Genomic DNA, 12757 nt, shown 5'->3' with positions numbered 1-12757 from the left:
AAGCTTACTTAGTCCATCTTTCCGTTAGAATAAGCAAGTAAGATTGCCTGCACGGATTGAAGAAAAAGATCTTCAGTTAAAGATACCATTACCACAGTCTAAGTAAATAATACCCAATTCGCGCCGTATCTAAACAGAGGCCGTTGACTTGAAAGATATAATATTGGCTATCCCTTTTCCGCGTGCATCTACGCTTCTCCGTAAATCGAAATCAAAGCTCGTCGGGATTGGAGCGCTCTGAAGTTGCCGCGCTGCTCCATCCGCTTGAAGACAGTTGCAAATCCTCGTGCGTTCTGAATTCACGCTCCATGATGAGAAGTTGTTTTGAAACTCGATTACAAAAACTTGATGTTTTCGTGGAAACATTAAAATTTATCTTACATATTTGCTTAAAGTTATACTTTAGCTGCATAGTATGTCATATGTAATGTTTTCTTGGCATTTCTACGTCAAAATTTCATGCAATCGTTCACTGCCAAGTAAAAAATCATGTGAAGTGGTCATCACAGTGCTGCGCTTTCGAACGGGCTGACAGAAAAATATTCACGAGTGGTATGTGCGGAACGTACCTGCATATGGCGGACGCTCAGTTTGTGTTTATGTCAATAAGGAACTGATTTTATCATTTGCGCGGGTGTGGATTTAATAATTTATAAATGGTGTTGTGTTAGTGGAACCTGTGAATTGTGTGTGTTGTATGTGATAATGGTTTTCCTCGCTGGACTGTTGGACATTTTCATTTCAGCAGCGTACTTATAAGGGTACGTATTTATGTTTCGCTATATGTTTTAGAAATTACAGTAAAGCGTTGAAAGCTTAGTAAAGTTAGTGAACTATTGCATACGGGATGAATGAACTAAGTTCTATTAAGTAATCGATATTGTTTGGGTACTGATTAATTCGTGAAATCAGAGTTTCCTTAGCCTTAGGTTATCGCAAGCCGTTTGGTCTTTGAGATAAATCGCTTAATTCTTGAAACGTTATCAGGACAGAAGTAAGCAAAACTCCATCTCAAACGAAAAATCATAATGTTTTATAGTTTCCATATAAATTCCAAATTAGGAAGCTTAATTTATTAACAATCAAACTTATAGCTCGAGCAGATCCTTGTAAGCTAATAAATTACGTGTAATTGGTTGATTGAGAGCTTTCAATTTAATTTTTGCGACATATCCAGGGAGTAATTTGTTAGTATAAGTGAAAATGTACAATTCAAGTTAAAGTGTTTATATTTACAGTAGTTGTGGCTATAGAAATGCATTTCAAATTATCTGTTTTAGTATAGAATTCTACTTGAAACAAAAAAGTTTATTACCTGATGTTGCATAGAAACGAAACTCCCGATAAACCCATGTAATTCTCGTAATATTTTTTTAATATAGAATAATAATGGCATTCTAACACTAAGTAGTCTAAGTACCTATGTACTAAAATTTTTGGGCAGACCTAGTCATGTCTAAAATACAAATCTTGGGATCTCTGATGTATGACCAGAATTAAATACAGATGTGAATTATTATGCCAATTTCTTACATGTAAAACACATTACATGTATCTTGAGATTGAAAACGAACAATCTTTCATACAGTAAATACGCTTACCTTCATTCTAATGAGATTTATTTACATTTTCATTCTCTATAGAGTTTACTTTGCCACTTTAAACTACTAATGAAATATTTGAATATATAATTGACCATAATATAATGTCAAAGTCAAAGATAACTTGAATTATAAGAATATCTATAAATGTTTCTGAAAATATTGCCAAAAGATGACTACCCCAAATCATTTGCCCGAAAATAGCTTATCATTATTGTTCATCATAAATCCACATTTGTCCAGTGGGTAAAATTATTAGAGTCAGACCACGCTAACTCTGCATGGAATTTGCAATGACTAAGTGTGGCAATGTCAATCATTAACGTCAAATTTCTATGAAAATATGGTGTTTATAATGATACCGCCTCACTCTGCTCCGTTCAAGTCGGTGCAAAGTTAATTTAGACAGACTAGGACCCATCTGTGTGTCCTAAAACACAAGCAGTGTTGTGAATAACGCTTATTTTTAGGCTTATAGACTCGAGCCCTTACGACTCTTTAGTCTTTAAGACTCGACTATATTTGAGAATTATTATTATTATTATATAATTATAGGCGAGCAGCTATTGAGCTGATGAGCCTATGTCACACAGTGTCCAGTGTTATATAGTTCAAAGTTTGTATAGTCATATCACTTCACTAGTAATCATCAGTCTAACTTATTGTTTAATTGTATTCATTTATTTTACGCGTATGGATGTAAGAAATCGTCTTTGCCGCCATTGAGGCATTAAGCCTCGAGAGTCTTAAGGGTCAGTCTTTAAGCCTCGAAATGATTGGTATTCACAACACTAAACACAAGTCATGAGATTCAAGAGTTATGAAAATAAACTAAGTAGGATTATTTACAAAACATACCATGTGAAGTATTATGAGTAAGACACATGTTGTGAGTCACGCACCATGTGCTTGTCTGATTTATGATCTCTATGTCTCAAACAATGCTTCGTGATGACAAATGAGATGGGAATTAAAATAATATGATCTTTCATACACTTGGGATGGTACCTTTTATTGCAAAGTACTGACTGATGTATGAAATGTGATAGTTTTACTAAAAAAAATTTAATGTTGAAGATTTATTTATTCACGACACCTATGATTTTTAATAACAAATTATGAGTGTTTTCACTCCATTGAATAGCAAAAATACAAAATAGTCACACATTTATATGATTAACTGTCATAAATGAATGTATGTATGATAAATTCTACATTTTATTTATTTAAAATTTATCATATATTCATTCAGTCTTTAAACACTTCAATTTGATGGATGAATATAGAATTTTTTTTATGCCCATCCATCAAAAATCACAAATTTGACACAAACATGAACAGGGGGGTGTCACTCCGCAGTTTAGGTACATTTGGCCGGCGCGCCCATCGTACAGGCGTATGGTAGTGGGCTGCCGCTCGGCGCGCACGATAGTCGTGTCACATGGCGCTCGCGCAAAATTGAAAATACACAATGGCTTCGAAACTTACTTCCGCGAGAATCAGACATGCTATCTTCGGATAAAAAATGTATGTTTACGTAATCAACGTTTGTAATTCCTACATATTTATCTTAACAACAATAAATCAGTGGGTATAGGTATAAAAACTTGTCAAGTGATAACCCCGTGCCGACACTCACAGCTCGGTCATAAAACTGCGGCGCACAAAGGAGATTCACGGTTCGTGCGCGGTTATAAGTTTCAATTTTGCTTGCAGGCGGCGATATAGGTGTAATTTTATACCTAAACCTGACTTTTGTGAAGGAGTGAATTTTCTGTACGGTAGTACTATTAGTTATTCTGTGACATGAATACTTAAACCGGTTTTATTAAATACTACATTCCAGATGGTAAATGTCAGTGTGATCCTAATCCAATCTGCCAGATCAATTGTAATTTTAGTATTAAACTAAACAAATTGGTTAGTAGATTGGCCAATCATACTCTTATTTTAGTAAGGTCCATACGGATAAGTGTAACTGGGGGCCTGTTTAGCCATTGTTTAGTGTTTATTGCAAGTTCATACATTAGCCACTGAATGCAAGTAACAAACAGCAGATGTATGCATTTGCAATAAACACTAATCTATGTGTAAAGAGTGAAGGCGAGCCACACTTACCTGTATTGACCTAATCTGGGCTATAAAATAACCTTTTTAGCTTTCAAATATTTATTTGTTTCTTTAATGTGGCAGATTATGATTACGGCTGGCATCAAACCCAATGCGAAGAATAGAGAATATGAATAGCAGGATAGGAAGAAGGTTTAGAAGATAGGATGTCAGCTTTAGATTGTTGAAGTTGGCACATTGGCAGCAAACCCAAAACAATGCGAAGATTGGATAATATGAATGGCAGGAGCAGGATAGGAAGAAGGTTTAGAAGATAGGATGTCAGCCCTGAGTTGTTGAAGTTAGCACAGTTGAAAAATATCAAAATAAGTTTAAAAATGTCATGACGGATCCCTTTGTTTGACATAATAATTCTGAAACCGTTAACTTTTCAGGATTTTCGTAAGGTTATCCTATAGATATGTTATGTTAGGTTAGATTTGTATTATGGCAATCCTGAAAAGCTTGTTTTTTACTGCTTGTTGCTTGTTGTTCCTGAGAAAAAACAAATTGTGACTAAAGAAAATTCGGACAAACATTATGACTTAAAACTTTATGGGAAACAATAGAGACCCGTGTCAAGAACTTCGGGGAATACCCAGTTCCAGTACTGATTTTGTGTGTAAAACTATTACTGGGGTCAGATTTATCAAACTTGTAGGAGAACTGTATACTGAAGCCTTTATTAAAGTTATTATTTATTAAGGTGCATATGGATGAGATAAGCAACACTGTGCAACATGGTGATCCAATTTAAATAATATTTTTGATTAAAAAAAAAAGTTTTGGTATGGAGTATGGAGATAGTTTGAGACCCAGAGAAAGGACATGGGGTAGTTTTAAGCAGTCATTATCATCATCGCATACAGAAAAAGTCACAGGCATAGGCTAGTTCCTAATAATAGAAAAATGATTAAATTTATACAACTGGGGCCCGAGCCAAGATGACAATTGTTGATAGAAAACGCCAATCGAAATTTAAAATAATGTATGTAAATAGTCACCTGACATTTCGTAGCATCTGTCAATGTCGTCCCGATACATTTTTACTTTTCGCTTGGCTTTTGTTGATGTACCATTGGCTAGTGGGGGCACTAGGGGGGATTTTGACAAATTTACAGTCTTACCAAAACTTACTAGGTTCCGTCACACAGGCGCGTTTTCCGGGCGGGGCATTAGCGGGGCGCGCCGCTTTTACGTATAAAACGCTCACGCCCCGCCCGGAAAACGCGCCTGTGTGACGAAACCTTAATTCGTACCTTTGTTATTCAATGTACAAGTATTTCTGTAACAGCCTAACATTTATCAAACGTTTCAATAAATAGCTTTAGTCATTAAAATGTAATTAAAGAGCTTTCTCGTGATTTTTAACCTTTTATTTAGGTACCTGTTAGAAGTTAGACTAAGGGCGTAAGGGCAATACCTAACCATTAACCTTTTAGTTGTTCCATTATTTTGATTAAACAATAATTATTATAGAGAAAAAGTATAAATATTATTATTATTGCCATTAATAATAGGAGGTGTAGGGTTGGAGCCGGTGTAGCTTTATTTGACGTTCATAAGTGCATTGTAATATGCCTACTTGAATAAACTATCTATTATCTTTATCTTTAGAGAAGTTTATAAAGCTAAATTTACACAAAAAGAGTACAAATGGCGGACTTGACGTTTGAGGCATTCTCTGCCGCTCAACCATTGGGCTAAATTGGTGCAGGATTGTAAAGAGTGGATATGAAAGTAGACACAAGTCGAGACTACTATGTCGAGTCGATACTACGATAGTAATACGCTACGTTAATGTTACGATTTTGAAGGCTACCGGTAAGTACCTGTAAAACCTGTAAACGCGATCATTAGTCACCTTATTGTGTCACTCGTGGGACTTGTTTCAAATAAAATATTAGACGTGTTATGTGAAAACTTTACCATGTTTGAACACTATCAGCTAATACTGGAAACAGCGACAAAAGGTCAAATAAGTAAAATTTAAATATATATGGTTCTATAAAACTCATTTGCATTATTACTTTTTATCTGTACTGCACATGCACAATGTACAGTCAGCAGCAGAAGTTGTTAAGCGGGCGAGGCGTTCAAAATTACCTTAACACGCTCTTATTCTCATAACGATAAAGTCACGTCAAGATCATTTTGAACATCTGGCCTGCTAAGCAACCGCAAAATGAAACACGTGCAAAAGTGTCTCTCGTCATATTAGCTATATCAATTCATTACAATTACGGTTACCAGATACACAAATTTTTAATTTCCTGTCAAAATTCCTTATCACATAAATATAATTGATTAGAATTGAACCCGCCTACCTAGTTTATAAATAAAATCATAAATATAAATATTATAGGTTTAAGAAATTCCAATGTTGATAAATATATAAATAAACAGATTAATTAAATAGAATAATTAAATGCTGACTGTAGGTAATATTAAAAATAGAATATATATATAGTACGGACGGAACAGAAGCTAAATATTCCCTTGAGTCCAAGGTGTGCCTTGACTCCGCCAGGCTGATGTAAATCGCACATTTGTGTCCAATTTCGTTCACCATACGAGATAAGAAAGTACTAAGCGTGCGTTACTTTTACTTCAAAACGGTTCTGGTCTGTCCCTATATGGAGTACACGAACTAAAATAACCTAAAAGGCTGTTCTGTTGTTCCTTACCATTTGTGTTTCGCCCTTTTGGCCTAAGCTTCTGCATACATACATACATAATCTATTTCCTATTTATTTATTGAAAGATTTGGAACCGTGCAGAAGCCAACTTGTCTTTAATTTTCAAACTTTTGCGATGCGACCCACTTACGGGATGTCCATTAATTATTTTTAAGGATTTTTTGATCCCCCTCTGGTGAGTTATCGTGAGATTTAATTTGATAATATATTTTCCACGCATTTTAACACCATTTTTTGCCAGAAAAAAAAACGTGATATTTGTCGAAGGGGGCTCTCCCGCCCCAGGCGATATTTGCTGATATTCTTTTTGGCAAGTTTTGATTAGTGGGAGGCTAGATGGCCTAGATGATATTGATAATAGTAGCTATAATAAGTAGCAGAGGACATTATAATATGCTTATGAAATGAAGTCGGTACTATTTTTGAAAATTTAATGAACTTTACTTACGAGTTAAAACCAACCCCCAACAAAACTTAATTTTACTCTTTAAGGGTAATGACGCTCGGGTCCGAAACCACATATAGTTTATGACAAGTATGATAAATGTACGTCACATCACCTAAAGTTAACCCTTTGACCGCCAATTATTTCTTAACTCTATGTGGTTTCTAAACTTTTTAGAATAGGTACCTACCGCTTAATACTAGTGAGAAACTAACTATAGTTTGGCATGAGTCGTTTGTTACTGAAGCATAGACAGAGATATTCGTACTGTCTTTTTCTTATGTTAGAATCATAACTCCAAAAAATAAGGATGATTCTACTGTTACTGATAAAACTAATGTTTGCCGGACTATAATAGCGGTGAACGAGTTTTTTGACACGCTTGGTTACCTACTGAAACTAGGTTACAAAATGGCACAAAAATCAATTTCTTTGACCCATCGTTTCTGACACGAGTAGGTATCTAAAATAGTATAGTGTCCCATCGAAACCAGATATTTTGCAGGAACCGAAGATTCGTTTTGCTTTAGTTTCGGCCGAGAAACCGAAACTTCGACCGGACACAACCGAAAATTAAGTTTCTGCACGGTCTAAATGTTCAGCACTTTTTTGGCCGAAACTGAATCTTGGCCTGAAACTTCGGACGGACACTATTAAATATTCGATAGCTATTTAATCGGTTTCGCGATCGTGGAGTTAGTGGCCTTATATAATGTACCTACAAATTTCATCCCGAACGGGACTGGAAAAGTCACGTTGCGTATACAGCGACCTTAATTCCCACATTGTCGAACAATACGAGGATGCGTTTCCACAGTTCCATTTGCACTTTAATCTATTCTCAACCCAGTTCTTTTCCGCGCTTGGCCTGTATTCTTATTGGTCTAGCGAGTCACGGAGTGAACCAGTGTAACGTGATCTCCACACCCGTAACAAAACAACTATTACAGATTGGCCGAAAAATACATTGACAATAGTAGATTGTTAACCAAATAAATAGGTTAGTTTACAACTATGTAGTGTCTTGCAGATAGGTACCTACCGGATTTTTTCTGGAACCGAAGCTTGGATTTTCCTCTAGTTCCGTTCGTCCGAAACCAAAACTTTGGCTGGACGCAACGAAAATGCAGTTTCAGCGCGTCCGAAAGTTCTGTTAATTTTTGTCCGAAACCGAACCTTTGGCCGAAACATGATATTTATGCCGAAACCGAATCTTCGGCGAGACACTAACCGCTACTCACTTCACTCTCTTGTTTCTATACTCTTACTATCTGCCTCATTCTCCATTGGTTCGTTATTCGCTCGGACTCTGTCAGCGAGGGAAATCAAATGATGTACACTTTTGGATGCCTAGCCAAGGTGACAATCGTTTGCGCTACGATTTGCGTTACAAGAGCGTAAACGATTAGCATGTTGGCTACACACCCTGTTTATCTAGGCTGCAATGAAAGCGTGCGATGCGGCAGGTCGATCTCCAATGCCATCTATATTTATTTTTATTATTATGGGTAAGTATTTTTTCCTATCCTTTTCGATGAAATGCAACTTGGATAACGGGGTTTCCTCATTCTGCTTTGGTTCGCTATTTGCTCGATCTCTGTCTGGAATCACACTTCTATTTATTTAGACCGCAATAAAATCATGCGACAGATCGGCCCCTAATGCTCTCTATATTTATTATTATTTTTTTCTACTCCAGCACTTAAATGTGTCAATTAAATGACTGACAGTGATATCTAAAGCAATGTCATTTGAATGATTTGTCTATAGGCTCATAAGATGACTGCTAGCAGTCATCTTATGAGTATAATACAACTGCTTTATTTTTTTTAAAGATACAAGTTCCGATCATCTTGATTGAAAGAGGTATGTTTTCATTTACAATAATAACTCTTTTTTTTTAATAATAACTCTTTTTTTTTGCTGCAGCTGTCATAGAAAAAGTAATGTATGCAACAGCTCATAATTGGTTCTTAAAATTCTCGGGTCTTTTTTTACAAAACTCGACTACGTCTCGTTTTGTAACTTCGACCCTTGAATTTTAAGAACCCTTATTATATCACTGTTGCATAAACTACTATATACTTCGCGTACAAAAGTATCTGCCACATTAAATTTTTTTTTATAAAAATGGAGACATACTTACAGGAAAAACCACCTAACTATTCTATAGTCCAGTACTACAACAAAAACCCTGCACTTGTATTTAAGTATAAATACCAATCTTCTTTATGGTGTTGATTACCTAAGTTATTTTTTCCTTTTACGATTATATGTTGCTTTAAAACTTTAATATTAAAATAATTTTCACACCTAAACGAAGATATTCGTGTTAGTTTTGGACTATACATAGTTGGCCGGTTAATCTGATCCACTACTATGTATTGACGCTGAACCTACTCTTTTTACTACCTTGCCGCGAAAAACGAATATCGATTTTTCATCTGCCTCTATCCCTCGAATATGCAAGAAAGAGTGATAGAGAAGCAGATAGCGAAATTTCAATTTTCGTTTTTCGCGGCAGGCCCTCTGGTCGAGCCGAGCGATTATCTCACTCGCACTCTGTCAGCGAGTGAAATTACGCCAATGTTTATCTAGAGCGCACTGAAAGCTTGGGACAGGTTGGCTATATTGGCAACGATATAAACCCAATAGTGGTTGTTTATTGTCAATACTACCACTAAGGCTGGCCACAGATTGTAACCGCGATAGCTACAACATGATATCTATGAATAATGTTTAACTTGAACACAGATTATAATGGAACTTTTGAGAATAAAAATAAACACCTTGGAATTATAGTTGGTCAAACCAATTTGTCAGTAAGTAAGAACCAAAAAAACTATACTCATCCTTTTCTTTTGGGTACTAATACTAGTGTAAGAGAAATATAGTATGATTATCTCTGTCTATGTTTGAAATGAGACAGTCCTTTGACAAACTATAGTTCGTCGTAAAAACTGTAAACTTGCTCGACATGGTAGGCAATGTTGCCTAGAGATGGGTCTAGCTAGGGTTTGCACGACGGATCCGAAATGTATGGGAAGATCCGCGGATCCGGATTCAGATCCGGATAATTTCATACATCCGGATTGCAAACCCTAGATGGGTCGTTACCAGTAATATTTCCAAGGTGAGTATAATGAATGATAATAGATGAACGTTGAATAGTACTCAGAACCATTTTTTATGGAACCTCCTGTTTGAGGTTTCTAATACAATAAAGAATAGCCTCAACAGGGCTCAGATTGAAAACTAAAGACTATACCTACCTTAATCTAAAACGTCCCCTTTCATGAGTCACTGTCTCCGCCGCTATAAAATATCATAATCATTTATGTAGTGCCAGGCAGACCGTGAACGAACAAAATACAACCGCGCGATATAACAGCCACGTAACTTGACCAATGGTAGACTTTATATCGTTGCAAATAAGGATTACGAATGGTTAGTTAATTTTGCCGTCGATGATGGCAGTTGAACGGCAGCTCAGGTGCCTAGCCAAGTGGCATTATTTGTAGAAAACAATAGACAAAAGTTAAATGTTCCGCCATCTTCACCTCTTTGATGGCAGTCTTCAAATGTGCGTTTCTCCAGAAACTTCCTGCCTCGCAAAGCTAAGCTTTGGTATGAACTCGCCTGCGACATTTCCGCACAGATACGCACTTGCAAACCCTCCGATGTGGCAGATGTCCATGCGCGACGGTAATTTCTTACCATCAGAAAAAAAAAAATCTTCTAATAATAAAAAATAATAATTTCAGCCTATCCCATCCATATTTACGTCCCACTGCTGAGCACAGGCTGCACAGGCCTACTCTCATGCGCGAGAGGGCTTGGGCTATAGTCCCCACACGCGAAGGATTCTTCTGTATATATAATATATGATTAAAAAACCGGCCAAGTGCGAGTCGGACTCGCGCACTGAGGGTTCCGCACCATCAACAAAAATAAAGCAAAAAAATCGTGTTTGTTGTATGGGAGCCCCCCTTAAATATTTGTTTTATTTTATTTTTAGTATTTGTTGTTATAGCGGCAAAAGAGATCTACATCATTTGTGAAAATTTCAACTGTCTAGCTATCGCGGTTTATAAGATACAGCCTGGTGACAGACGGACGGACGGACGGACGGACAGCGAAGTCTTAGTAATAGGGTCCCGTTTTTACCCTTTGGGTACGGAACCCTAAAAATGAACTACAGGGCATAATGCAACAAAATGCTCTGCAGCGGCAAAACATTTAGACCACTATATTTCTAAACTTCGAACTTCGAATGCGGCCTGTAAAAGTGTTCCCGGGTAAGTTATGGAGTGCTGTAGATTTCGCCTCGTTCCCTCGATTCCCCCGGGGGCTTTCGGTGACATCTGTAAATGTGGGTTATCTCGTATCGGAACGGTGGCGACCCGATAACAGCTTATTTGCATTATTGATATGACAAGTGATAAGGGGATGTAGTTTGGATCAAGTGAGGACTTTATCCTGCTGTTTTTGAAGAAAGAACAAGTTATAAACCATTAAAAAAGTGACCTCAAGGTGGCAAAATCCACTGGAGACTTGGTCCTTTCTCCTGTAGTCTGTATTAGTATATTAAGTACCTACATCTATTTGAATATATAATTGATATAATTATAGTTGTGTGACTGCTTAAAACACAAACATAATATTTAATAAAATAATTTGATTTCTTCCTAAGTTATTAAGAACAAGTTGTTAAAAACTCTGCCTTGCCTTAATTACATATATGTTTATGTACATCACTACCGCACTTGCTTGTAACAATCTACTGATTGTTAGATTGTTGGCCAACTTAGTTAATTATATAATTTACTAAAAATTCGTGCCCCGAGTGTGATAACTGAATAATGTTTTCTGGTAACTGAATAAGTCATCATCATCATAATATCAGCCTTTTATCGCCCACTGCTGAGCATAGGCCTCTCTTCGAGTACGCCACTTATCCCGGTCCTGAGCTAACTTCATCCAGAAGTGACCCGCAATCTTCCGAATGTCGTCCACCCAACGAGCCAACCGACCAACTGAATAAGTAGGTATGGTAAAGTGTACAAGTACACAAAAAATGGAAAGTATAAAATTCAAAACTTCAAAATTAAAGTTTTTTTTGATTAAAAAAATCAGGCCCGTAAAGTTTTATGAATTGGGGGGTTAGTATACATATATACATATATTACTGTAAATATCAATTAGTAGCTAATGGAACAACGCGCCAAAATTATCTACCACTCTGGATCTTTTTCCATGTATTATATCTCTACAGTTCGCGGCAAAAAGTATGTATCTGTCACAAACTTTGTTTTACATAATGTCTTTTTGTTGTTATTAGGTTGGTATTAGTGTCGCTATTTTTTACGCTGACTGTACAGTCGATGTCAAATATATGTTTACATGTTTCGCCTTATCACAAAGGAGTAAGGTGCAAAAGTGTAAACAAATCTTTGACTTGGACTGTACAATCAACAAATCTTTGCTCTAACTTAATGTCTGGAAAGTTCTCATACTACTTGCGACAAGTTTACACAGGCTGCTTGAACATGAATAAACCCTCGATTTTGATAAGTCTGTGAAAAATATTACATATGTTCGTTTCGTGCTACATAGGTATAAAAGTTTACCTAACACACCTCCCTGAGGTACACCTTTGCCTTACACTAACAGACTACTTATCGATAGACTTTATGCGATTGTAATAAGGTATATATATGATTGGTCAGTTTATAAGTTGAACGTGTTGTAAGAATAAACCTCGAGCCATGTTTACTGCCCTTCATTAAAGCCGTGCATCGAAAAATAACAGGATCTTAGAAAGGTGGCAGTGGCTAGCCCCGGAAACAAACAGTAGTGATTTTCGGATATATGTTTCTTGACTATATGATAAGAGATTTCGT

The 12757-nt window shown here is 36.4% G+C and overlaps 1 protein-coding gene across 5 annotated transcripts in view; it reads left to right on the top strand.

Moving 5' to 3' along the window:
* Positions 1 to 511: 511 nt before the first annotated feature.
* The window catches only part of LOC134652059 (tyrosine-protein phosphatase Lar), a 633608-nt gene continuing 621362 nt past the window's right edge, over positions 512 to 12757 (top strand). For all 5 annotated transcript variants that reach the window (XM_063507207.1, XM_063507209.1, XM_063507205.1 and 2 more), the window contains exon 1: positions 512 to 761. The gene's annotated coding sequence lies outside the window, so the exon portion shown is untranslated. The remainder of the gene's footprint in view (positions 762 to 12757) is intronic.

The sequence above is a fragment of the Cydia amplana genome, chromosome 11 (assembly GCF_948474715.1).
Source record: "Cydia amplana chromosome 11, ilCydAmpl1.1, whole genome shotgun sequence".
Classification (NCBI taxonomy): Eukaryota; Metazoa; Arthropoda; class Insecta; order Lepidoptera; family Tortricidae; genus Cydia; species Cydia amplana.
The sequence above is the reverse complement of the archived record's forward strand: the minus strand, read 5'-3'. Positions and strand labels throughout refer to the sequence as shown.